Genomic DNA, 26,198 nt, shown 5'->3' on the forward strand with positions numbered 1-26,198 from the left:
ATCCTTACAATTGTTACTATCCTCAGACACTCAACGTCTCTTATCAACATTCTTTATTCTATTCTATGAGTCACAACTCATACCTCACATTCATAACTTTGTCTCACCCTTACTTACTTATGCAACATCCAGCCTACCATGACAAATCATGCTATGCACTTTGCAGAGTATTAGAGCTCCTCCAGAATGCTACAAGTTGTTGAAGCATTGATTAAGCACCCCTGTGGTTTGTTTCAACACATTCATGTAGTAACATTGTACTTGGAATATACATTTTGCATACCTGTGCATGGGTTATGAGCCAGAGTGATAAGTCAAATAGTCAGCAGAGAGTTCTTATTGCTCAGGTGGCAATCCCTACATTGTCATGATGTCTTGAATGCAAATGGTACACAGACATCTGCAGAATGCCAACATTATGACTGATACCAGGATACCAGGCCATGCACTGCATTATGCTTTGATGACGTGGGGAAGTGATAGTTTAATGGTATTATTGCTAGAGTATTAATTCAGAGACCCAGGTGATGTTGATGGAGATCTGGGTTAGAATCGTGCAGTAACAAATGATGGAATTTGAATTCAATGAAAAAATCAAGATTTGATAGCCTAATGATGAAAATGAAGCCACCGCCAATTGTCAGAAACACCCATCCAGTTCATTAATATACCCAATAGGGCAGGAAACTACTGTCCTTATCTAGTCTGGCTTACACATGACTCCAGACCCACAACAATGTATGGTGGCTCAGTGGTTAGCACTGCTGCCTCACAGCACCAGGGTCCTAGGTTCGATTCCAGCCTCGGGCGACCGTGTGGAGTTTGCACATTCTCCCCGTGTCTGCGTGGGTTTCCTCCGGGTGCTCCCACAGTGGGTTTCCTCTCACAGTCCAAAGTTGTGCAGGTTAGGTGAATTGGCCAAGTTAAATTGCCCATAGTGTTAGGTGCATTAGTCAGAAGGGAATGGGTCAGAGTGAGTTACTCTTCGGAGAGTCGGTGTGGAGTTGTTGGGGTGGAAGTGCCTGTTCCCACAGTGTAGGGAATCTAATCTAATGTGGTTCATTCCAAACTGGCCTCTGGGCAATTAGGGATGGCAATAAATACTAGCCCAGCTGGTGACCCGATACCCCATGAATGAATTTTGAAAAGAGTGTGGTCACACACCAGCTAAACACTGAAGGATTGGAAACCCTTGCAGCAATACATCCCTCAATTTAGATGTGACACCTGCCACGATTGCAATGGATGGTGCCTAGAACCATGAAGATGTCTGTGATCCTAGAAAAGTTATGTATTTTCACCCTCTGCATCTCCGGGAAGAAATAATGCAAGTTACCCAGTTCTCTTTGAATACAGAATCACAGTGACATTTTCAATACAATACCACAGTGAACATGAAGATGTTGTAAATATTGCCTGACTTCCAATTTGGAAAGAAACTATGCATGAAAGGTCCAATGCCATGGTCACTTTAACAGCTATTGGCACTGCTGTCCCTTCTCATCTGAGGCTTTATTTAAGATTGGAACAGATGGCTAATTCCAGAGCAGCTTTTTTGTGAAGCAAAGATATTTAGTGTATTGTTCCTCAGTAAGGTTGTGGTTAAAGAGTTACTCTCTAAAAACACTGGGGAGGTCTGGGTCCTTGCCAAGTGTCCTTGATGTGCTACTCTTCCTCCCTCTTCAAATCTACTTTACTTACAACATTGCCTATCTTTGTGACAACAACAAATTTGAATATGTGGCATTTTATCCCATTCATTGTGAATAAATGTAATGAATAGTTGGGGCCCTGAAACACATCTTTGCTAAGCAGCACTTGTCAAATCAGCTGAGTAAAAAACTTGTCATTGTCTCTACACTCTACCTCCTGCCACTCAGCCAATTTCCTAACTAAGTCAACAATCTATTCTTAATTGCAGAGCTTGAATTTTAGTTAACAGCTTCTTCTAAATAATTTTGTTGATTGCATTCCAGAAATTGTATAAATAGTCCATAGACTATTTGCTGTTCAATATGTTCCTCACTTTTATAAAATTCAGTCAGTACTTTCATCAGACATGACACACCCTTTAAAATTTAACAATACCAAAAAAACAAAGAAAATTTATAGCCCAGGAACAGGCCCTTCAGCAACCTTCAGGGTACAATGGACCTGAACTCCCAGATCTCTCTGGTCATCAATTTTTCCCAAGGCTTTTCCATTTACTGTATAATTCGCTTTAGAATTAGACTTCCCAAAATGCATAACCTCATATTTGCCTGGATTGAACTCTATCTGCCACTTCTCTGCCCAACTCTCCAATCTATCTATATTCACCTGTATTCTTTGACAGTCCCTTTTGCTTTCTGCTACTCCACCAATTTTTGTGTCATCTGCAAACTTGTTGATCATACCAACAGTGCCCTCTTCCAGATCATTTATGTATATTACAAACAACAGTGCTCCCAGCACTGATCCCTATGGATCACCACTGGTCACCTTTCTCCAATTCGAGAAACTACCTTCAACTACTACTCTCTGTCTCCTGTTGCTCAACCAGTTCTTTATCTACCTAGCTAGAACACCCTGGAAACCATGTGACTTCACTTTCTCTATTATTTTACCATGGGGAACCTTATCAAATGCCTTACTAAAGTCCATGTATATGACATCTACAGCCCTTCCTTCAGTTGGTATGGCATGATCTCCCCCTCACAAAACCATGTTGCCTATCACTGATAAGCCCATTCTTTTCCAAATATAAATAGATTTTATTCCTCAGTACCTTCTACAGCAGATTTCCCACCAAGTTAGACTCACTTATCTGTAGTTACCCAGAATATTTATGTTGCATCTCTCTCTGATCTAAGTTGTACAGTCACCATAACATTAATGATATGATCCAGCAATTTCCTAACAGAATTCTGTTGAATGGGATTTTGGCCTCTCCATTAACCTGTTCATTCTCATACCTATCCGCTCACCTTACCTGGCCGGGGAGATACCCTGATCTAGAAGGTGGATCTGATGAGTGTGAGCTGAGAACCTTCATTATCAAAAGATCTTGAGATCACCTCTGGATTGTAATTGTGAGTATAACTTGGTGGATTGTCAATTGAGCTGAGTGGAAATTGATGGATCTTTAAACTGACTTCAGCCTAATGACAATTCAGTGACCAGTCAACCAGAGCTATGGCCTCTTCTGGTGCCTGTGCCCCAGACCAGAGGGGTAGTGGGGGTGGGGGGAGGCGGGGAGGGGTGGGTGGTGGTGGCCCACAATACAGTCAGTGTGACTGTGAAGAAGATGGGGGAAGATTTCCAATCAACCAGACCTTCTTTGTGAAGAGAGTCCTCCTGGATTGCTGCGGTTTCCAGGAAATAGATATTTTCTGTAGACGGGATTTCCCCAGTGGGGCTACTTCATGACTTTCAGGGACATGAAGCAATGTGAGCTTCTTCTGAAAGTATTTGAGGAGAAAAGAAGTGAGGTTCCCCTCTCTCCTGTCTGCAGCACCATTGTTTGTTCTCCCTGCACAGAGGAGCCATGTTGTTACAATTCTTAAGTACAACCCCCAAGTTCTGGCAGATGTCCTGATCTTCTTGGAAAGGTACATACAGCTTGGAGGAGGCTACACGAAAGAAGTGGAACTTTTAGAATTTGGACCAGCAAGCGGCAGGTCAAAGTAACCCTGGGAACATCCTCTACCCACGGCCTAGCTTCACAATTGGAGAAAGCTGAGACATCCTAGAAAATGCCAAACCTGCGGGACTCAGGGCACTGAGCAACGGACTGCAAAGTGACCCTCTGCAGGAACTGCAAACAGGAGGGTTACCTGATGAAGGAATGCAAGGAGTCCAAGTGCTGTGACCTGTGTGGGGAATCAAGCCACCTGAACAAGGCCTGCCCAAGACTGGGAGGCACTCACATACTCTCAGATGGCTGGAAATGGCAACATGAATAGTACCGTGCCACCATCCAGCAAGAAAACTGAAACAACAAGGCAGGTCAGGCTGGAGAGGAAGATAAGGTAGCCAACACAGATGCACAGCAACTGACCCAACCTCCATCTGAACAGATGGAGTCAGTGGTGGAGTAGGAAACAAAGGAGGTGGAGCAATGGACATCAGTGAGGAACAACCACAAAAGGAAAATGAACCAGGTCCCCGCAGTTCTACAGCAAAATGGAAAGAGGTAGTTGCATGATGGACACACCAGCAGCTTCACTGACAACAAAGATATGTGAAGGCATGGCTGCCAACAAAAAAAAGAGGCACAGCACAGTGGGGAAGAAGAGGAACAACCGCAACCCAGAAATGCTGGACATTGTAAGAGGCGAGTAAAGCCCAACCATCAGCTGTTGGGAACCAAGGGGTATTCACCGCACCACAGCTCCAGGCAACTGGGAGCAGTGACGCCCCAAATCAGGAGCAGAGCATGACAGTCCCTCCATTGGACTCCGAACTGGACTTTCCTGGCTTTGCCCTCTCTCCCCAATAGAGAAACAGGATGGCTACCTCAGTGCTGAGAGTGTCCACAGTTTGCCACACCACAGGAATGCAGGGGCACCCATAGTGACAAAATTGCAGATGAAATGAGCATTGGGTTAATGGGTAATTCTATAAACTCTCAAAATGGGTTTTAAAATTGACATCACCAATGTGCATAGCATTAAATCTACTTTGCGATGTGTTTCCACTCTGGCCAATATCAAAGTGGACCTCCTGTTTCTGCAAGTGTTGGATACCACACCTCAGCAGCCACAGTAAATGCTTGAGCTTATGGCCCCATGTGCCTTTGATTTTGTCAGGCATAAAATGATTGCTGCTCCTCTGGCCTGGGTATTCTGCTGTGAGGAGGAAATTTCACCATCTCCAAAGTTAAGGAGGTGGTGGGCGGGCATCTCCTCATACGGAAGTTATGTACAGAAATGCTACCCTGAGACTAATTAACATATTTACCCGGTGGTAAAGAAAGAGCATCTGGCTAACATGCTGCAACTCCCACTGCTGCTGGTGCTATCCAGACCGGTCATTCTGGCTGTAGACTTCAACTGCGTCATCGATGTGAGTGGATGATCCAGATGGACCTTGTCTATTTACCCTATCCATGGGCCTCATGATTTTATAAACCTCCATATGGTCACCCCTCAGCCTCCAATGCTCCAAGCAAAACAGCTCCATCTTATTCAGTGTCTCCCTATAGATAAAACACTCCAACCCTGGTAATATCCTTGTAAGTTTCATAACATCCTTCCTGTAGGAAGACTAGAATTACACACAATATTCCAAAAGTGGCCAAACCAATGTCCTGTAAAACCACATCATAACCACCCAACCCTTATACTCAATGTCCTGACCAATAAAGGCAAGCATACCAAATGCCTTCTTCACTATTCTATCTACCTGCGACTCCAATTTCAAGTAACTATGAACCTACACTCCAAGTTCTCTTTGTTCAGCAACACTCCACAGGACCTTACCATTAAGAGTGTATAGGTCCTGCCCTGATTTGCCTTTCCAAAATCCAGCACCTCACATTTATCTAAATTAAATTCCATTTGCCACTGCTCAATCCATTGGCCCATCTGATCAAGATCCCATTAGACCCTGAGGTAAACTTCTTTGCTGCCCACTACACCCCCCAGTTTTGGTGTCATCTGCAAACCTACTAACCGTACTTCCTATGTTCACATCCGAATCATTGAAATAAATAATGAAAAGCAGTGGACCCAGATCCTTGTGGCATACGACTAGTCACAGACCTCCAGTGTGAAAAGCCACCCTCCACCACAACCCTCTATCTTCTTCTTCAAGCCAGTTCCGTATACAAATGGCTAGTTCTCTCTATATTCCATGTGATCTAACCTTGCTAAAGCAGTCTACCATGAGGAACCTTGTTGAATGCCTTACCGAAGGCTAAATAGATCACATCCATCGTTCTGCCCTCATCAATCTTCTTTGTTACTTCATCAGAAAACTCAATCAAGTTAGTGAGACATGATGCTCCACGCACAAAGCCTTGTTGACTATCCCGAATCAGTCCTTGCCTTTCCAAATACATGTAAATCCTGTCCCTCATGATTCCCTCCAAAAGTTAGCCTACCACTCACATCAGGCTTACCGTTCTATAGCTCCCTGGCTTTTCTTTACCATCTTTCTTAAATAGTGGCAACACATAGCTCCTTGAAAGTGAAGTCGCAGGTAGATAGGATAGTAAAGAAGGCATTTGGTATGCTTTCCTTTATTGGTCAGAGTATTGATTACAGGAACTGGGAGATCATGTTGCGGCTGTACAGGACATTGGTTAGGCCACTGTTTGAATATTGTGTGCAATTCTGGTCTCCTTCCTATCGGAAAAATGTCGTGAAACTTGAAAGGGTTCAGAAAAGATTTACAAGGATGTTGCCAAGATTGGAGGATCTGAGCGATAGGGACAGGTTGAACAGGGTGGGGCTGTTTTCCCTGGAGCATCGGAGGCTGAGGGGTGACCTTATAGAGGTTTTGAGGGGCATGGATAGGGTAAATAGGCAAAGTCTTTTCCCTGGGATCAGGGAGTCCAGAACTAGAGGGCATAGGTTTAGGGTGAGAGGGGAAAGATATAAAAGAGACCTAAGGGACAACTTTTTCACACAGAGGGTGGTATGTGTATGGAATGAGCTGCCAGAGGAAGTGGTGGAGGCTGGTACAATTGCAACATTTAAGAGGCTTTTGGATGGGTATATGAATAGAAAGGGTTTGGAGGGATATGGGCTGGGTGTTGGCAGGTGAGACTAGATTGGGTTGGACCGAAGGGTCTGTTTCTGTGCTGTACATTTGTATGACTCTATGACATTAGCCAATCTCCAGTCTTCTGGCACCTCACCTGTGACTATCAATGATACAAATATCTCAGCAAGGGGTCCAGCTTCCCAAAGAGTTCCACGGTACACCCGATCAGCTCCTGGAGACTTAACCACCTTTATGCATTTTAAGACAACCAGCATCTCCTTCTCAGTAAACTGGACATTTTTCAAAATGTCACCATCTATTCAACCACACTCTATACCTTGCGTGACTTTCTCTAAAGAAAACACTGAAACGAAATATTTGTTTAGGACCCTGTATCTCCCCCATCTCCGACGGTTCCACACATAGGCTACCTTGCTGATCTTTGAGGTGCCCTATTCTCTCCCTGGTTACCCTTTTGTCCTGAAAATGTATTTATAATATCCCTGTGGATTCTCCTTAACCCTATTTGCCAAAAGTTACCTCGTGTCCCTTTTCTGCCCTCCTAATTTCCCTCTTAAGTATACTCTTACTGTCTTTATACTCTTCTAAGAATTCACTTGATCTCTACTGTCTATCTATGACATATACTTCCTTGTTTTCCTTGACAAAACCTCAATTTCTCCAATCACCCAGCATTCTGAACACCTACCAGCCTTGCCATGTACCCTAATAGGAACATACTGTCTCTGGACTCCGTTATCTCATTTTTGAAGGCTTCCCATTTTCCAGCCATTCTTCTACCTACAGATATTCGCCCACCCCCCCATCAACTTTTGAAAGTTCTTGCCTAATACCATTAAAATTGGCATTCCTCTAATATAGAACTTTAAATTTTAGATCTGGTCTATCCCTTTCCATCACTTTTTTAAACTAATAGGCTCCCCCACTGACACCTCAGTCACTTCTTGGCATTATTTCTCAAGAGTAGCTTAAGTTTACACCTTTTCTAGTAGGAGCATCCACATACTGAAATCAGGAAATTTTCTTGTACACACCTAACAAATTCTTCTCCATCTAAAGCCTTAATACTATTGGATATAGCCTTTTGCTGAGTCCATCAGGAAGGATGCCAGCCTGAAATGGATGATTATTCCAGGCAGCGGAGGCCTGCAGGTCAAAGCCTCCCTGTACATGTAAGACGTTGCCATTTTTTGGTCAGATCCATTGTCAGTGCTCAAACTTGTGGCCAGTTTAACTGGCCTCAGGAGCCAATGTAAATCAAGGCAAGAGTGAGGCCACATTCTTTGGGAACTGGGCCAACTGATCCTTTTTGCCATTCAAACTCAGAATATATTACCTGAAGTTGCTGGTAATATGGTTTAGAGGGGCGCAGGAATGTGCAAAATCTTTGGAGGAGCACATTGCCAAGGTAAGGCAGGAACCGGGCTATTGGGAGAAACTTTGGTCATCAGGCATAAGGCACTCAATGTGCTGTTGCAGTCATGTGAACTATCTTCCACTTCACCTGGAGGTCTAAGATGGACCATGTCCACAGGGACACCATACACAAAATGGGAGGGGGAAAGAACATTTCCAACACTGCCCTCATCCTGATGGCCACCTTTGTGTGTGGCTGCATCAAGACGTATGTAGATCCTCAGTATGCAAACACCAACTGCTACAATGTACTGAGGTTCTACCTGTCTCTGGTTTTGCAAAAGATGGGACAAGTCTCATTGTTGCAGGGCACTCAAAGTAGTTGGACTGTTCCATATCACCTGTCTTGTATGGAGAAATTTGCAAAGAAAAATACCTTTGATCACAGGTCCATCAGGAAGTGATCAGCATGTAATATCCTTGAGAACCTAGGAGAAAAGGAGAGGTCAGGTCCTGTTGGACTGTTCCCTGAGCAGACTGCCAAAGTCATTCCGTTGAATGTCTCATTACCAGAACTTTCCAACAAGTATCAAGACTTCACTTGGCTGGTGGTGAGAAGGGTGCTACCTTTGAGATCTTTTATATGTGCCTGAATCTCTGTCCTCCAAGCGGCTGTGGTGGGTGTAGAGATTGTCACATATCTCCTGCTGGAATGTGCCTTTGCAAAGCAAGTCTGGAGAAAGAGGCAGTGCTTTATGCCAAGGTTCTTCCCGAGCAGCTCTGTATTGCAGGCGTCTTACTGTCTATTCCCAGGGCACACACCAAGACAAACACTGACTGTGCCCGGAGGACCGTCAGCTCAGTGAAAGACACTCTTTGGTGTGCCTGAAACTTGCTGGTCTTCCAGAGCAAGGAGTTGACCCTGACCGAATGTTGCAGATTTGCACATTCTAAAGTCCCGGACTATGTGTTGAGGGATGTACTAAAGCTTGGAACAGCTGCTGCCAATGCGCAGTGGGAAAAGCCCACCATCTAAGGTCTCTCTGCCAAAGTTAAGTGGGGGTCCATTTAGTTATTGGACCCTGCCTGTTCCTCAAATGTATATAAATATAATCTCAACAAGTAAGAAATGCCTTTGGTTTGTTTGTTGGATAGAGTCAAACTCCAATGTTTGTTTCTTCATATGCTACTCTACAAAACCAAACTGTTTTAGTGATGATGTACATATGTAAAGATGTTTTTATGAATATAGTAGATTTTTTAAATTAAAAATCTGTTTCCCTTCTCATGTTTGCATGTGAGTATGATCAAATTTACTTTTACTGATAAGACTTTAAACCAAACAAATCTGCCCTCTCAGATTAATGTAAAAGAAATCAAAGTACAGCAAAGGTACTCTCCTCTGGTTAGCTATCTCATTTGCTTATTGCATGCAGCAGTCAAACTACATAGGGGGCAGGTGTATTTCCTGCTGAAACCTCCATAAAGCCAGGGAAAACATGATCATGGTGTAACCAATTTGAAAAATATTTCCCCAGTCTTAAGTATAGCATAGACATTGGTTGAAGCATTGGTCATTTAGGGGCAGTTCAGATAGACAGCTTTGACAAAGGGTCAGTTAGACTCGAAACGTCAGCTCTTTTCTCTCCTTACAGGTGCTGCCAGACCTGCTGAGATTTTCCAGCATTTTCTTTTTTGGTTTCAGATAGACAGCAGTCCAGTGCATGTCCTACCTACCCCCTGCTAGCAAAGTTAATATGTCTAAGAATTAATGTAATGTAGATGCAGTTACTTAGATGTAATAAACAACATCCTGTTATTCAAAAACCTATGAAGCTGAGGCCTATCTATGGTCTATCCTCCAACACAGGCTACAGAACAGCCCCTTAAACTGCATTGGGAACAAAAATGGGTCCAGGTCGATGTGCTTATTGATTGAATCTGTGGATGAAGGACCCGATACCCAGCATGAGCAAAACCAATGTAGTGTACAAAATCCCATGCAAGGACCGCACAAAACACTACATAGGACAAACAGGAAGACAGCTAACGATCCGCATCCATGAACACCAACTAGCCACTAAACGACATGACCAGCTATCCTTAGTAGCCACACACACAGATGACAAGCAACATGAGTTCGACTGGAACAACACTACTATTATAGGACAAGCCAAACAGAGAACAGCCAGGGAATTCCTAGAGGCATGGCACTCATCCACAGATTCAATCAATAAGCACATCAACCTGGACCCAATATACCGGCCACTGCAGCGGACAGCTGGAACTGACAACCGGAAGCGGCAGATACAAATTACTATAAATGCCGGAGCAAACATCACAGAAGTGCTTCACAGGAGGCTCCCAAGCACTGAGGATGTCACCTAGACAGGGGATGAAATGTCTGCAACACAAATTCCCAGCTTGGCGAACAGAACCACAACAACACTCAAAACAATTCAGAAAACATCCTACTTAATTAGAAATACATTCACCAAGTTGATGGTCCTCCAGGCACAGTTGATGTTCGTCTCAGTGTGCGTCCAGGGGAACAGACAGTAGAGCACGGAGTCCTGCGTCACGGCGCTGCTTGGGACGAACCTTGACTAACACCACTGCATTCCTCTCCAGACTTCTTATGCATAGGCACATTCCAGAAGGAGGTGTGTGACAGCATTGTCCCCCCCGCAGCCGCTTCGAGGGCAGCACGCGCTGCGGCTGAGAGTCCGGGCGTGCATAAAGGATCTCACAGGCAAAGCCCTTCTCACCACCAGCCAAGCCATGTCTTGGTGCTTGTTGGAAAGTTCTGGCGATGAGGCATTTTGGCAAATGACTTTGACAGTCTGCTCAGGGAACCGCTTGATAGGATCCACCCTCTCCTTTTCCCTAAGGAGCTCGAGGACTCTACGTGCTGACCACTTCCTGATGGACTTGTGGTCAAAGGTGTTTTTCTTCATAAACTTCTCCACGAAGGACAGGTGATACGGAACGGTCCAACTACTCGAAGCGTTCCGCGGGAGCGGGGCCAGGCCCATCATTCGCAACACCGAGGACAGGTAGAACCTCAGTACGTAGTGACACTTGGTGTTTGCGTACCGGGGATTCACACACAGTTTGATGCAGCCACACACAAAGGTGGCCATCAGGGCGAGGGTGGCATTGGGTGTATTTTTTTCCCCCATTGCCCAGATCTTTATACATCGAGTCCCTTCGGACCTGGTCCATCTTTGATCTCCATATAAACTGGAAGATAGCCCAGATGACTGCAGTGGCATAGGTTCTGGGAATAGGCCAGACCTGTGCCACATATAACAGCAATGACAGTGCCTCACACCTGATAACCAGGTTTTTTTCTGTGATGGAGAGCGACCGTAGCTTCCATCTGCAAGGTTTCTGCCTCACTTTGCTGATCCGCTCCTCCCAAGACTTGACGCCCCAGCCCCCCCTGAACCAAATACCCAGCACCTTCAGGTGGTCGGTCCTGATGGTAAAGGGGATCGATGATTGGTCTGCCCAGTTCCCGAAGAGCATGACCTCGCTCTGGCCTCAGTTTACCTTGGCCCCCGAGGCCCGTGCGAACTGGTCACATATGCACATGAGTCTGTGCTCAGACTGCGGATCTGAGCAGAAAGTGGCGACGTCATCCATGTACAGGGAAGCCTTAGCCTGCAGGCCCCCGCTGCCAGGAATAGTCACCCCTCTCAGGCTCTCGCCTCCACTGCACCCCAGGGCAGTGAGTTTCACAGATTCACAACCCTTTGACAGAAGTAGTTTCTCTTTATCCCAGTTTTGAAATTACCTCTTTTCACTCTATATCGATGACCTCTTGTTCAACGCTGTCCCACAAGGGGGAACATCTGTTCAACATCCACCTTATTAGTCCTCATTAGCATTTTAAATTTTTCAATCAGACACCCCCCTCATTCTTCTGAACTCCAGCAAGTACAAGACCAAGCTATTCAAATGCTTCTCATATGACAGCCCTTTCATGCTTCAGAAAAAAAAGCATTTAGAAGAGTTTACAAACTTTGACACATTTCAAAGATTTTTAAAAGCTTCATTTTTAAAAACTTCAAGTGCTTCACAAGAAAAAAAATCAGAGCTTGGAAGAAGTAAATTACCACCAAATAACCAGAAAATACTCTTTAAAGGTTTATTAGTTAAATTTGATACAGTTGAACAGTGATACAGAACTAACAAAGACTGATAAATAAAGAAAAGGCTACAAAGATACTTGCAAGTTTGCAGTGGTTCGAAATAAAGCTTTTCCTGAATACTCAAAGACAAGTTTTTAGGATATCAGATTTAAATTTTATTCATTAAAACACTTTCACAGCAATAAATGTAATTAACATAATAAGGAAATATGGAAAATAACATAATGTTTCATGGCAGCTCTAACATCAGACCATAGTATTTAAGGGAATATTTAAGTATATTCCTACCATAAAGAAAAATTCTAAGGGAAGGACATATCATCTCTGGTTCATTAAAGAAGTTGAAGAATGTATCAATCTTGTAAACAAAAAGGCATATAATTGAACACAAATAAGTAGCAGGTCAGATGTCGTGACAAAATATAAACAATGACAGAGAAAGACAATAAGATTAATCAGAAGACATTACACTATGAGAGGAAGCTAAGTGGAAATACAGAATGAACAGCAAAACTTCCTACCAGTATTTAGAAAGGAAAGAACTGAAGTAAGCATTGGTCCTCTAGAGAGTGAGAATAGGGCGTTAATAGTAGGTAATACAGAAATAGTGAAAAAAAAACACATTTTCTATCTCTGTCTTGACTACAGAGAATTCAAAACATTTCAGTAATAGCTGTAAATTGGAGGTAAAAGGGAGACAACAGTATGGAGCTGTACTGTGCAAACTGACGGAGCTGCAAGCTTAGATCTGTGTCCTGATGGACTTCTTCCAAAGATCTTCAAAGAGGTGGCTAATGAGGTTAGACATCCCTTGGTGCTAATTTTCCAAACGTTGTTTGATTCTGGAAGTTTCATCAGACTGGAAAGTTACAAATATAACACCTGTATTTCAGAGGGATCTATAAACAGGATGTTATCAGTCAATTATAGAGTTTTACAGCATTGAAACAGACCCTTTGATCCAACCAGTCCATGTCGACTGTGTTTCCAAACTAGTTCTACCAGCCTGCATTTGGCCCATATCCCCCTAAACCTTTCTTATCCATGTATTTATCCAAATGTCTTTTAAATGTTGCAATTACCTGTATCCAACACTTTCTCTGGCAGTTCATTCTACATGCGAACCACTCTGTATAAAAAGGTTGCCCCTTGTGCCCTTGTTAAATTTTTCTCCTTAAATAAAATCTCTACAGTGTGCAAACAGACCATTCAGCAAAGAAGCCTACACCAACTCTCAGAAGAGCATTCCACCCAGACTCCTTAGGCACCCTATCCCTGCAATCCCCATGGCTGATCTACCTAACTTGCACAGCCCCAGGCAATTTAGCATTGCCAATCCACTTAGCCTGCACATCTTTGAATGGTGGGAGGAAACCAGAGCACCCAGAGGAAACCCACACAGACACAGGGAGAACCTGCAAACTCCACACAGCCAGTCACTCAAGGCTAGATTTGAAGCCAGGTCCCTAGCACTGTGAGGCAGCAGTGCTAACCACTGAGCCACTGTTCCACCCCAAGGGATACCTGCACAGGACTTGAACGCATAATCCAAATTAAGCCTCTGATGCTTTACCAACTGAGTTATCTGGACTCTACTCTCACCTTAAAAATACGCGCCCTAGTTTTGAAGTCTTCGACCACAGGGAAAACACCCTTGTCATTCATCTAATCTATGCCCCTCATGATTTCATAAACCTCAAGAAGGTCACCCCTCAACCTTTCCAGTCTATTTTTATCTTTCAAATCCTCCATTCCCTGCAACTTACTGGTAAACCTTTTCTGAAACTTCTCCAGTTTAATAATATCCTTCCTATAATAGGGCGACCAGAACTGCACACAGTTCTCCAGAAGAGGCCTCACCAACATCCTGTACAACCTCAACGTCCCAACTTCTATACTCAAACATCTAAGCATTGAAGGCAAGCATACTAAATGCCTTCTTAACCACCCTGTCCATCTGTGACACAAATTTCAACGAACTATATAGCTAAACCTCTAGGTCTCTCTGTTCATAACACTACCCCCAGGGTGAAAAGGTATGGTACTGGAAAAGCACAGCCAGTTAGGTAGCATCTGAGGAGCAGCAGAGTCACTGTTTTGAGCATAAGCTCTTCATCAGTAATGGAGGGTGCCCACAATGGCTGAGAGATAAATGGGAGGGGGTAGACCCCCAGGGCCCTATCATTAATTGTATAAGTTCTGACCATGTTTGTCTTAGTAAAATGCATTCCTCATATTTATTCAAATTAAACTCCATCTATCACTCCTCAGCCCTTCAAAGTTTGGGAGAAGATTTGTAGCTCGGGTGCTCGTTGTTGAGGTTCTGTTCGCCGAGCTAGGAATTTGTGTTGCAGACGTTTCGTCCCCTGTATAGGTGACATCCTCAGTGCTTGGGAGCCTCCTGTGAAGCGTTTCCGTTTTTGGCAAATACATTGTATAGGTGTTCTTCTTCCTCTTTTTGCAGTTCTGGTGTACTGCAGTGTGTTGTGGCCCTTTTGAATAGTGTCTTGATGTAACTTCTTTTGTGTGTGTTGGGATAGTTGCTTACGTAGTTCAGGACTTGGTTTGTGTGTGTGTGGCTTTCCTGTATACCTTTGTGGTGAATTCTCCATTAGGTGTTTTAGGCCAAAAACGGATACCCGCTCAATTTCATCAACAGATGCCCAAGGGAAAGACAACGGAATGAGGACATGCCACAACCCAAAGGACTAGCCACGTTACCATACATCAAGAACATTTCCAAACTGACAGCCAGACTACTGCAACCACTTGGACTCATAACAGCACACAATCCAACCGCCACTCTCAGACAACTCACCAGAACGAAGGACCCGATACCCAGCATGAGGAAAACCAATGTAGTGTACAAAATCCCATGCAAGGACCGCACAAAACACTACATAGGACAAACAGGAAGACAGCTAACGATCCACATCCATGAACACCAACTAGCCACAAAACGACACGACCAGCTATCCTTAGTAGCCACACACGCAGATGACAAGCAACATGAATTCGACTGGGACAACACTACTATTATAGGACAAGCCAAATAGAGAACAGCCAGGGAATTCCTAGCGGCATGGCACTCATCCACAGATTCAATCAATAAGCACATCAACCTGGGCCCAATATACCGACCACTGCAACGGACAGCCGGAACTGACAATCGGAAGTGGCAGATTCAAACCACTACAAATGCCGGAGGAAAGATCACGGAAGCGCTTCACAGGAGGCTCCCAAACACTGAGGATGTCACCTAGACAGGGGACGAAACGTCTGCAACACAAATTCCCAGCTCAGCAAACAGAACCATAACAACTCCTCAGCCCATTGACCCAACTGATCAAGATCTCTTTGTAATCTTAAATAGCCTTTTTCATGTCAAGTATATGACAAATTTTGGTGTCATCTGCAAACTTACTATACAAACCTCCTATATTTTCATCCAAATAAATGTGACAAACAAAAGCAGACCAAGCTCTGATCTCTGTGGAACACTGCTAGTCACATTGATTAAAAACGGACAGTAAGAAGAACATAGGCGCTATGGTTGGTAAGTTTGCAGATGATTGGAGGTGTAGCGGACTCTGACAAATGTTACCTTAGAATACAAAGGGACATTGATCAGATGGACCAATGGGCTGAGGAGTGACAGATGGGGTTTAATTTAGATAAACATGAGGTGCTGGAGTTTGGAAAGGCAAATCAGGGCAGGATTTATGTTCTTACTGACAAGGTCCTGGGGAGTGTTGCTGAACAAAGAACCTTGGAGTGCAAGTGGAAAGTGGAATCACAGGTAGATTGGATAGGGAAGAAGACATTTGGTATGCTTGCCTTTATGGGATAGTACAGTGAGTATAGGAGTTGGGAAGTCATGTTGCAACGGTACAGGACATTGGTTAGGCCACCATTAGAATATTGTGAGCAATTTTGGTCTCCTTGCTATAGGAAAGATGTTGTGAAACTTGAAAGGCTTCAAAAAAAATACAAGGATATTGCCAGGGTTGAAGAGTTTGAACACCATCTTCTGATGAAAAAGCTGCTGCTTAGACGCCTTATAAACCTTTCCCCTCTCACCTTAAACTTATGCCTAAACCTAAACCTTAAGACATAGTCTATTTACCCTATCCATGCCTCTCATGAAAGTGGTGGACGCTGGTAAAGTGACAACATTTAAAAGGCAACTGGATGGGTATATGAAAGGAAAGGTTTACTGGGTTATGGGCCAAGTACTGGCAAATGGGATTGGATTTATTTAGGATATCTGGTCGGCATGGGCGGTTGGACCCAAGGGTCTGTAGCCGTGTTGTACAGTTCTATAACTCTAAATGTGTCTTTTAACGGGGATATACCATGTGGATTCCCACAGAGCCTCGGTCTTATTTGACGACATCATAAATCAAAGGGGTGGAAACGAAAACGAAACGCCTAAAAATACAAACAAAACCGTTTAGAATCTCATGGAGCCCTCGAACAAATGTATTTTGACCTTCTTGCAAATTGAATGTATTCCTTACGTGTCAGCAGCGACAACACCTGAAAGAGTACTCGACTAGTGTAAAAGCACTATCCTGTAATTGTGGAAAAAATGCCGTGGCAATGCATGCAAAATCTGGCCTTTCGGCGGGGATCGATCGGTATAGTGATAACCCTCCAATTTAAATCCTTCCAGATAGATTGAAAAACCGGCAAAGACACAGAACGAGTCACAGACTGTCCATTCTCTGACTAAGATGGCGGGGCGGGCTTGGACGTCACCGAGTGGCACGGTCAACCAATTAGATTCGGAGTGGAGACGGCTCGAGCCGGGGCGGGGTTGTCGCCTAGAAAATGGAGTAGGCCGTCCTGAATGCGTGCTGTGCTGTAGGTCAGAGGACACTGGTGAGGATATCCAGGAGGTGAGTTGGTGCTGTTTTCCTTCCCGATTCCGAAATTTCATGGCGAGAGTTTTACATCTCTCGCTTTCTCAGGCTATTCTATTCAGATTCAATGCTATTTGATGTTTTAAGCTCTTTGCTGCCGGTTTTATCATCTGTAGTGATTAGGCATAAGGGTCATGGTAGAGATAACTGTGTGGGGGTGAGACAGATATCGGCTCCTCTGCTTCAGATAATTGGCACTCTCGAGTTGGATAAAGTGAACAAGATTGAGTCCGGCCGGACGTTTTTAGATGCAGCTGTGGAGTTGTGATGATGCTATTTCGTAACGAGGTATTTGATATTGGCTCGTTCAGCCCCGTTCTGGGTTTTGCTGTTTGGAAATCGTATATCCTAAAGTGTCTCACTTGTATCAAGTGCATTTAGTTGCGAGTTTCGATGGGGAAATGGAAATTTTGTTCATTTTGAGATCCATGTGCGAATTTTGGAAAAAGTCTCGAGGACTGGCAGGTGCGAACGGAATTTACTTTTTAAGGAGTAGAAAGTGAATAGCTTAAATTTATTAACTAAACCAATCACTAGGGGGATGAAATCCTTGGTAAAGCCGAAATAAAATGCTGAATAATACCGCTAGGCTATCAGAAAAGTCGCTCTAAAGCCAGTAGCGAGCAAGTTATTATAGTAAGAGTAAACACTAGAAATCTGTGGAGGAAAGCAGTTAATGTTTTGTGTCCAGTGACCCTCTTAGAACTGAGTGGGAGCTTTTCCAGTAATTTTGTTTTGTGTATGATTTTCAATATCCGTAATGAATTGGGAATAGAGTTGGAAAGGACGCTTAGCGAATATCTAACAAAAGTACTACTGACAATTGCAAACGACGTGGTTGTTTGCCTTTATTAAAACAACACATCATTTAAAAAATGAAACCTGAGACACCAGAATGCATTTTAAATAGTTTCAAGCAACTTAACTTAGGTAGTCATGTGACTTGAGAAATTTCACATCAAGCATGTGATGTGAGCCGCAAGAGGAAATATGGTATGAACTAAAGCGTAATTTCTGGAATTTCTATTCATTGTGGCAAGTAAGTTGTGACATACAAATTAAAGAAAATACTTTTTTAGATACCTGAAATCTGAAATGAAAACAAGTTATTGGGAATATTTAGGTCAATGGAGAATGGAACAAGAGAACGTTTCAGGACAATGTGTGCTCTTTCCAGAACATAATTATTTGCTGAAAATGTGTTGCTGGAAAAGCGCAGCAGGTCAGGTAGCATCCAAGGAGCAGGAGAGTCGACATTTTGGGCATGAGCCCTTCGGGCATGAGGAAAGTGTCCAGCAGGCTAAGATAAAAGGTAGGGAGGAGGGACTTGGAGGGTTGTTGGAAATGCGATAGGTGGAAGGAGGTCAAGGTGAGGGTGGAAAGGTCAGGAAGAAGATTGCAGGTTAGAAAAGCAGTGCTGAGTTTGAGGGATTTGACTGAGACAAGGTGGGGGAGGGGAAATGAAGAAACATCCCTTGTGGTTAGAGGGTTCCTAGGCAGAAGATGAGGTGCTCTTCCTCAAGCTGTTGTGGTGTTATGGTCTGGCGATGGAGGAATCCAAGGACCTGCATGTCCTTGGTGGAGTGGGAGGGGGAGTTGAAGTGTTAAGCCACGGGGTGGTTGAGTTGGTTGGTCCGGGTGTCCCAGAGGTGTTCTCTGAAACGTTCCACAAGTACGCGGCCTGTCTCCCCAATATAGAGGAGGCCACATCGGGTGCAGCGGATGCAGTAAATGATGTGTGTGGAGGTGCAGGTGAATTTGTGGTGGATATGGAAGGATCCCTTGGGGCCTTGGAGGGAAGTAAGGGGGAGGTGTGGGCACAAGTTTTGCATTTCTTGCGGTTGCAGGGGAAGGTGCTGGGAGTGGAGGTTGGGTTGGTGGGGGGTGTGGACCTGATGAGGGAGTCATTTTCAGCTCTGATCTCCAGCATCTGCAGTCCTCACTTTCTCCATAATTATTTGCTGTTGACTTTATCTCTATTGTTCTAATTTCGTTACAAGTAAAAACTTGGTTCTATGCTTCATTACTTAAACAAGCTTATCTTCAGTTTTTGTTTTAAAATGTGCTTTATCAGCTGTCTGACAAGGTACAATGGAAAAGGAAATTGCTACAAAGCAACAAGTTTCCACGAGATAAATGTCAGTTAAGCAAATATCAAACGGATGAGTGAAACTAAGCCTCCCTTCTGACAGTGAAAAGCAAGTAATACCTGTCTGGAATAGAAGATTGTTTACAAAAAAATGTAGATGAGAAATGTCAACTAGCTGAAACCAATAAAAGAATGAAACAAAAGCAGACGTTGCTGGAAAAAGCTTAGCAGGTCTGGTGCATCTGTAGAGAGGAAGCAGAGTGAATGTTTTGGATCCAGTGAATTTAAGGAGGTGGTGGGCAGGTGCTTCCTCATCGTGGATGTTACATACAGAAACGCTCCCGTGAGACTAATCAACGTATACACCCCAGTGGGTAAGAGTGAACGGTTGGCCGTCTTGCAACAACTTTCACTTGCTGGCTACGTCCAGGCCGGTCATTCTGGCAGGAGACTTCAACTGTATCATTGCGGATGGATGATCCAGCGGGGGCACAGTAAACTGGATGCTACGTCCAGAGCCCTGATGGACACCATTAAAGATGCCAAGCTGCATTACGTCTTCAGCACCCCTGCAGACGGAGCACAGTGTAGATACACCTGGTCACGGGCAGATGGGTCTATCCGCTCAAGGATAGTTTACCAGTTTGTGTCCCGAATGTGCTTGGTCAGAACCACCGACGTCAAGCCAGTGTTCTTCTCTGACCACTGCCTCCTGCTGGCCTTCTGTCACCTACAGGATGAGCTGTGGGCTGGTAAGGGAACATGGAAACTGAACACTAAGCTGTTGACCCCAGGAAACACTGAGGAGTTCAAGAGGGATTATGCAGGTTGGAGAACCGTGAAGCCCCTCTGAGTTTCCAGCGGACTGGTGGGAAACAGTAAAAGGGAAAATCAAGAGGTTCTTCATCCTCAAAGGTGTTCAGGAGGCAGAGAGAGGTGGAGAAAACTGCTCTAGCTCCAGGAAAGTATGCCGAACCTGCTCCTGCTACAGACGATGGGGTCGATGTCACAGTGGACCTCCAGGTGGTGAAGGGCCAGCAAGCCTCGCTTTTTGCCTTGGATGCTTCCAAGATAATCTTCCGATCCAGAGTCCGCTCCATGGAGCAGGACGAGACGTGCTTACGTTCCTTCTTCCAGAAGGTGCACAAAGAGCTCTGTGTGCTCAGCAGCCTAAGGAAGAAGATGGCTCGATAACGTCATCTCAGGCTGATATCATGAGGATCAGCAAATCCTTCTGTACCAGTCTGTATGACTCTAAGTCAACCAACAACGCGGCCTCCCAGTCATTCCTGTCCTCTATCACGGAGGTCCTAGATGGCAGAACACGAGAGAGGCTGGACTAGCTGCTATCTCTGGATGAGCTGACCAAGGCCCTTGAGTCATTCAAAGAATAAAACTCCAGAAGCAACGGCTTACCAGTCGATCTATTCTGCTCTTTGGGACTTGATTGGCCAGGATCTGCTGGAGGTGTACGTCAGTATGCTTCAGGCAGGTAACATGAGTGAATCCATGAGGAAAGGCATCATCACCCTCATCTACAAACGGAAGGGGGAGAGGGAGGAAATTAGAAATTGGAGACCAATCTCACTGTTAAACACAGACTACAAAATCTTGTCAAAGGTCATCGCCAACCAGTTCAGGTCTGCTTTGGGATCAGTGATCCACCCTGACCAAACCTGTGCTGTACTGGACAAGAAGATCTCCAGAGTCTCTATGTTCAGGACAGAGGGGTGGACACCTGCCTCATCAGTCTGGACGAGGAGAAAGCCTTTGACAGGATATCGCATACATATGAGGGATGTCCTCTCCAAAATGGGCTTTGGGGAGGGAATTGGTAATTGGATCAGACTGCTCTACACCAACATTTGTCAGTGCAGTCTCAATCAATGAGTGGGAATCAGATAGCTTTCAGTCAGATCTGGAGTCAGGTAGGGCTGCCCCCTCTTTCCTACCTTGTTTGTGTTGCATAGAGCCATTTGCCAAATCCATCAGGAAGGATGTGAGCCTGAGAGGGGTGACTATTCCTGGCAGCGGGGGCCTGCATGTTAAGTCCTCCCTGTATATGGATGATGTCACCGTTTTCTGCTCAGATCCACTGTCTGTGCACAGACTCGTGCATCTGTGATCAGTTCCAACGGGCCTTGGGGGGCCAAGGTAAACTGAGGCAAGATCGAGGCCATGCTCTTCGGGAACTGGGCTGACCAATCGTCGATCCCCTTCACTGTCAGGACTGACCAATTGAAGGTGCTGGGTATTTGGTATGGGGGAGGCTGGGGCGTGTGCCAGGACCCGGGAAGAGCGGATCGGGAAGATGAGACAGAAACTAGGCAGATGGGTACAATGGTCGCTCTTCATCGCCAGAAAAAACCTGCTCATCAGGTGTGAGGTACACTCAGTATTGTTATGTGGCACAGGTCTGGCCTATCCCCAGAACCTGTGCCGCCGCAGAGACCCGGGCCATCTTCCACTTCATGTGGAGATCAAAGATGGACCAAGTCCGAAAAGACACCACGTACGAAGCCTGGTGCAATGGGGGGGGGGGGGCGAAAAACACGTGTCCAATGCCGCCCTCACCCTGATGGCCACCTTTGTGTGTGGCTGCATCAAGCTGTGCATGGATCCCCGGTATGCAATCACCAAGTGTCACTATGTACTAAGGTTCTACCTGACCCTGGTGTTGCGAAGGATGGGTCTGGCCTCACTGCTGCAGAACGCTCCAAGTAGTTTGGACCGTTCTGTACCACCTGTCCTTCACAGAGAAATTTATGAAGAAAAACACCTTTTTTGACCACAAGTCCATCAGGAAGTGGTCAGCATGTAGTGTCCTTTGAGCGGTTCCCTGAACAGACTGTCAAAGCCATTTGGCAGAATGCCTCATCACCAGAACTTTCCAACAACCACCAAGGCGTGGTTTGGCTGGTGATGAGAAGGGTTCTGCCTGAGAGATCCTTTTATGCACGCCCGGACTCTCTGCCGCACTGCATGCTGCCCTTGAAGCGGCTGCAGGGAGGACGAACTGTCACACACCACCTTCTGGAATGTGCCTATACAGAGGAAGTCTGAAGAGGAATGCAGTGGTGTTTGTCAAGGTTCATCCCGAGTGCCGTGACGTGGGACTCCATGCTCTACGGCTTGTTCCCCTGGACGCACACCGAGATGAACATCAACTGCACCTGGAGGATCATCAACTCGGTGAAGGATGCTCTCTGGGTAGTCTGAAACCTGTTGATCTTCCAGCTGGAGTTGACCCCGACTGAGTGTTGCAGACTGGCATATTCCAAGGTCCAGGACTACATGTTGAAGGATGCGCTGAAGCTTGGGGCAGCTGCCGCCAAGGCAACATGGGGAAAGACCACTATGTAACATCTGGTTGCCTAAGAAGAACAGGCGGCCCACGCAGTCATTTGGGATCTGCTGGCACCTCAGCTTTTAAAATGTAATTGAACCAACCTATAAATAAGTGATTATTCTGTTTCCGTATGCAAAGAAATGGAATGTTTACATATGTATGGCATGTCCAGTTGTATAGATTATCAAAGTATTTATGAATAAAGTATAAAATAAAAATAGTGACTTTGAGCTGAAAGACTCTAAAACCAGCCCGATGCCACATGGAGCTGGTTCACCTCAAGATAACCTGCAGTCTAAACCAAGGAACAAAAATCAGAACATCTAAATAAAAGTGGGAAAATACAAGAATACTTTTGACAGTTAAGGCAGCACCTGCAGCATGATTAAAAGTACAGTTAAGCTTTCATCAGCCATTTTACATGTAAACCAGAGTAATTACTGGGTATACAAGCAGTCACTGATATGACATTAATGCTTGTTAAACTAACTTTGCAGATTTTTGAGACTAAAGTATTTGTCAGGTAAATGAAAGATTTTTGTTACACCTAGAAGCTTCTCCCCAAGGTGTTTTGAGATCTGTCTCTTGATTAAATTCTTAAAATACGTTTAGCCTGGAGCCATGTTCTTTTTAGAGCAGTAAGACTGTGTGCCATTTTCTGGGTCTGTAGATTAAAGTGCAAAGATGGCCTATAATGGTGTGGTGTTGTCTCTCTCACATCTGAGAGAGTTTCCATGTTACTAATGATTTATGTCAGCAAAAAGTGTCTTTTGGTTCCAAATCCTATCCGATCGTGTGGATCAATTGGAGCGGCAGTTAGAGGCAGTGAAGAATTTACAGGAGCTTTGAGTGTGATGGATGGCAGTTTATAGCAAGGGAGAAAAAAAAGATAGTCAGGGTTACCTCCTGGAAAGATAGAGGGAGGCAGGTAATGCAGGAGTCTCCTCTGGCTATCCCCATCTCAAACAAGTATGCTGTTTTGGGAAACATAGGGGGGTGATGGACTCTGAGGAATGTAGCACAATGTAGCTCAGTTTCTGGTACTGAGAATGGCTGTAATGCAACGAGGGTATGTCAGGTTCCAAGTGATTTTTGTGACTGGGGACTTACTAGTCAAAAGCACAGACAGATGTTTCTGTGGCCAATAGTGAGAAATCAGTGATCTATTGTCTCCCTGATGCCAGGATCGAGGAGATCGGAGTACAGAATCTTCTCAAAGGTGAGAGGGACCAGCAGGAGGTCTTTGAGCACGTTGGAACTAATGGCATTGGAAGGAAAAAGGATGAGATTTCTGAAGGGAGGATTATAGGAAGTTAAGCAGGAATTTAAAAAGGAGGTCTTCCAGGATAGTAATATCTGGATTACTCCTGGTGCAATGAGCTAGTGAGGGTAGGAATAAGAAGTTGAGTACCTGAATGTATGCTGAGGAGCTGGTGCAGGGGAGAAAGGTTCATACTTTTGGATGATTTGGAATCTTTCTGGTAGAAATGACCTATATAAGAAGGATGGATTGCACCTGAATTGGAAGGGGACTAATATACCGACAGATTTGCTAGAGTTGCTCAGGAGGATTTAAACTAGTAAGATGGGGGTGTGGGATCTGGGGAGATCATGAAAGAGATCAATCTGAGATTAGTACAGTGGGGAAAGGGAGCAAATCCAGCTGTCTGAGCAGGCTGGAACATAGCAGAAAACAAGGTAGGACTGATACATTAGTTAAGTCTATCTCAATGTAAGAGGCCTGACAAGGAAGGCATATGATCTCTGGGCATGGTTAGGAACATGGGACTGGAATATCATAGCAATTACAGAGACATGGCTCAGGGATGTACAGGATTGATAGCTTACTGTTGCAGGATACAAGTGCCACAGGAAAGGTAGAAAGGGGGGACGGGATAGTGTTTTTTTTTTGTAGGGTATAACATTACCTCTGTACTTTGCAAAAAATTCATAGGAATACCTTCCCAAAGTTTGTAGCTCAGGTTGAGGTTTAAGGTGTAGGTTTGCTCACTGAGCTGTAGGTTTGATATCCAGACGTTTCATTACCTGGCTAGGTAACATCAGCGGTGGCGACTTCCAAGTGAAATGAAGCTGTTGTCTCCTGCTTTCTATTTGTTTGTCCTGGATGACTTCGCTTCACTAGGTCGCCACTGATGTTATCTAGCCAGGTACCATCACGTCTGGCTATCAAACCTACAGCTCGGTGAGCAAACCTAATCTTGTGAATATGTGCAGTTATTTGGGAGGAACTGAAAAATAAGGGGTGATCACATTAGTGGTCTATACCACAATTCCAATAATAATCAGCTACAAATTTGTTGCACAATTTCCAAGGAAATCTGTGATCTATAAGAAGAATAATAGAATGGTTATGGCAGGGGTCTTTAACTTTCCAAACATAGTAGTGATAAGGATTAAGATGGAGAGGAATTTGTTGAGTCTATAGAACGAAATGTTCTGATGTACCTACTGGAGAAGTGCAGAACCTTACCTACTGTTGGGAAATGAGGCAGAGAAAGTGCCTAAGATGTCAGAGGGGGAAGCACTTTAGGGCCACGACCATAATTCATCACTTTTTTAACAAAGTGGAGAAGACTGGATCTAAAAAAAGTTGAAGTTCTAAATTGGAGGTCCAATTTTTGACAGTATTAAGCTAGAACTTGCAAAAGTTGATTGGGGGTGGATATTCACAGGTAAAAGGCTGGCTGGAGAATTTAGGGAAATGTATGGTAACATCCTGGAAAAATTAGTGGAGATGTTGGATGTCTTAAAATGCATAAATGTCAATAAATCCCTGGGACCTGATGATATGTACACTGGATCTCTGTGGTAAGCTAGGGAAATTAATGGGCTCCTTGCTGAGATATTTGTATCATTGATAGTCACAGGTGAGGTATCAGAATACTGAAGATTGGCTAACGTGGTGTCACTATTTAGGATGGTAAAGAAAAGCCAGGGAACTATAGATTGGTGAGCCTGACATCCGTGATGGGCAAGTTGTTGGAGGAAGTCCTAAGGGACGGGATTTAGATGTATTTGAATAGGCAAGGACTGATTATGGATAGTCAGCATGGCTTTGAGCATGAGAAATTTGTCTCGCTAACTTGAGATGTTTGAAGAAGTAATGAAGAGGATTTATGAGGGCAGAGCAGTAGACACAATCTGTATGGACTTCAGTAAGGCATTTTGACAAGGTTCCTCATGGTAGACTATTTAGCAAGGTCAGATCACACTGAATACAGGGAGAACTAGCCAATTGGATCCAGAACTGGCTCAAAGGTAGAAGACCCATGTTGGTGGAGGATTGTGACCAGTGATGTGCCAGAAGGGATCGGTGCTGGGTCCACTGCTTTTTGTCGTTTTCATAAATGATTTGGATGTGAATATAGGAGGTATAGTTAGTACTGTTGCAGATGACACTAAAATTCAAGGAGTGGGCAGCAAAGAAGGTTATCTCAGTACAACCGGATCTTGATCAGATGGGCCAATGGGCTGAGGAGTGGCAGATGGAGTTTAATTTAGATAAATGTGAGGTGCTGCATTTTTTAAATTTTTTTTTTGGAAAAGTGTATCAAAGCAGGACTTGCACACCTTTTTAATGGTAAGGTCCT

General features: G+C 44.4%; 1 protein-coding gene across 7 annotated transcripts in view; it reads left to right on the top strand.

Moving 5' to 3' along the window:
- The first annotated feature begins 17,038 nt into the window (after window positions 1-17,038).
- Window positions 17,039-26,198, top strand: part of slc26a5 (solute carrier family 26 member 5) — an 86,202-nt gene continuing 77,042 nt past the window's right edge. For 3 of the 7 annotated variants that reach the window (XM_060842804.1, XM_060842808.1, XM_060842807.1), the window contains exon 1: window positions 17,042-17,125. The gene's annotated coding sequence lies outside the window, so the exon portion shown is untranslated. Of the gene's footprint in view, window positions 17,126-17,371; window positions 17,438-17,576; window positions 17,615-26,198 lie in introns of those variants that run through there. The other 4 variants (XM_060842801.1, XM_060842805.1, XM_060842803.1 and 1 more) reach the window with 4 other exon arrangements.

The sequence above is a fragment of the Hemiscyllium ocellatum genome, chromosome 23 (genome assembly GCF_020745735.1).
Source record: "Hemiscyllium ocellatum isolate sHemOce1 chromosome 23, sHemOce1.pat.X.cur, whole genome shotgun sequence".
Taxonomy (NCBI): domain Eukaryota; kingdom Metazoa; phylum Chordata; class Chondrichthyes; order Orectolobiformes; family Hemiscylliidae; genus Hemiscyllium; species Hemiscyllium ocellatum.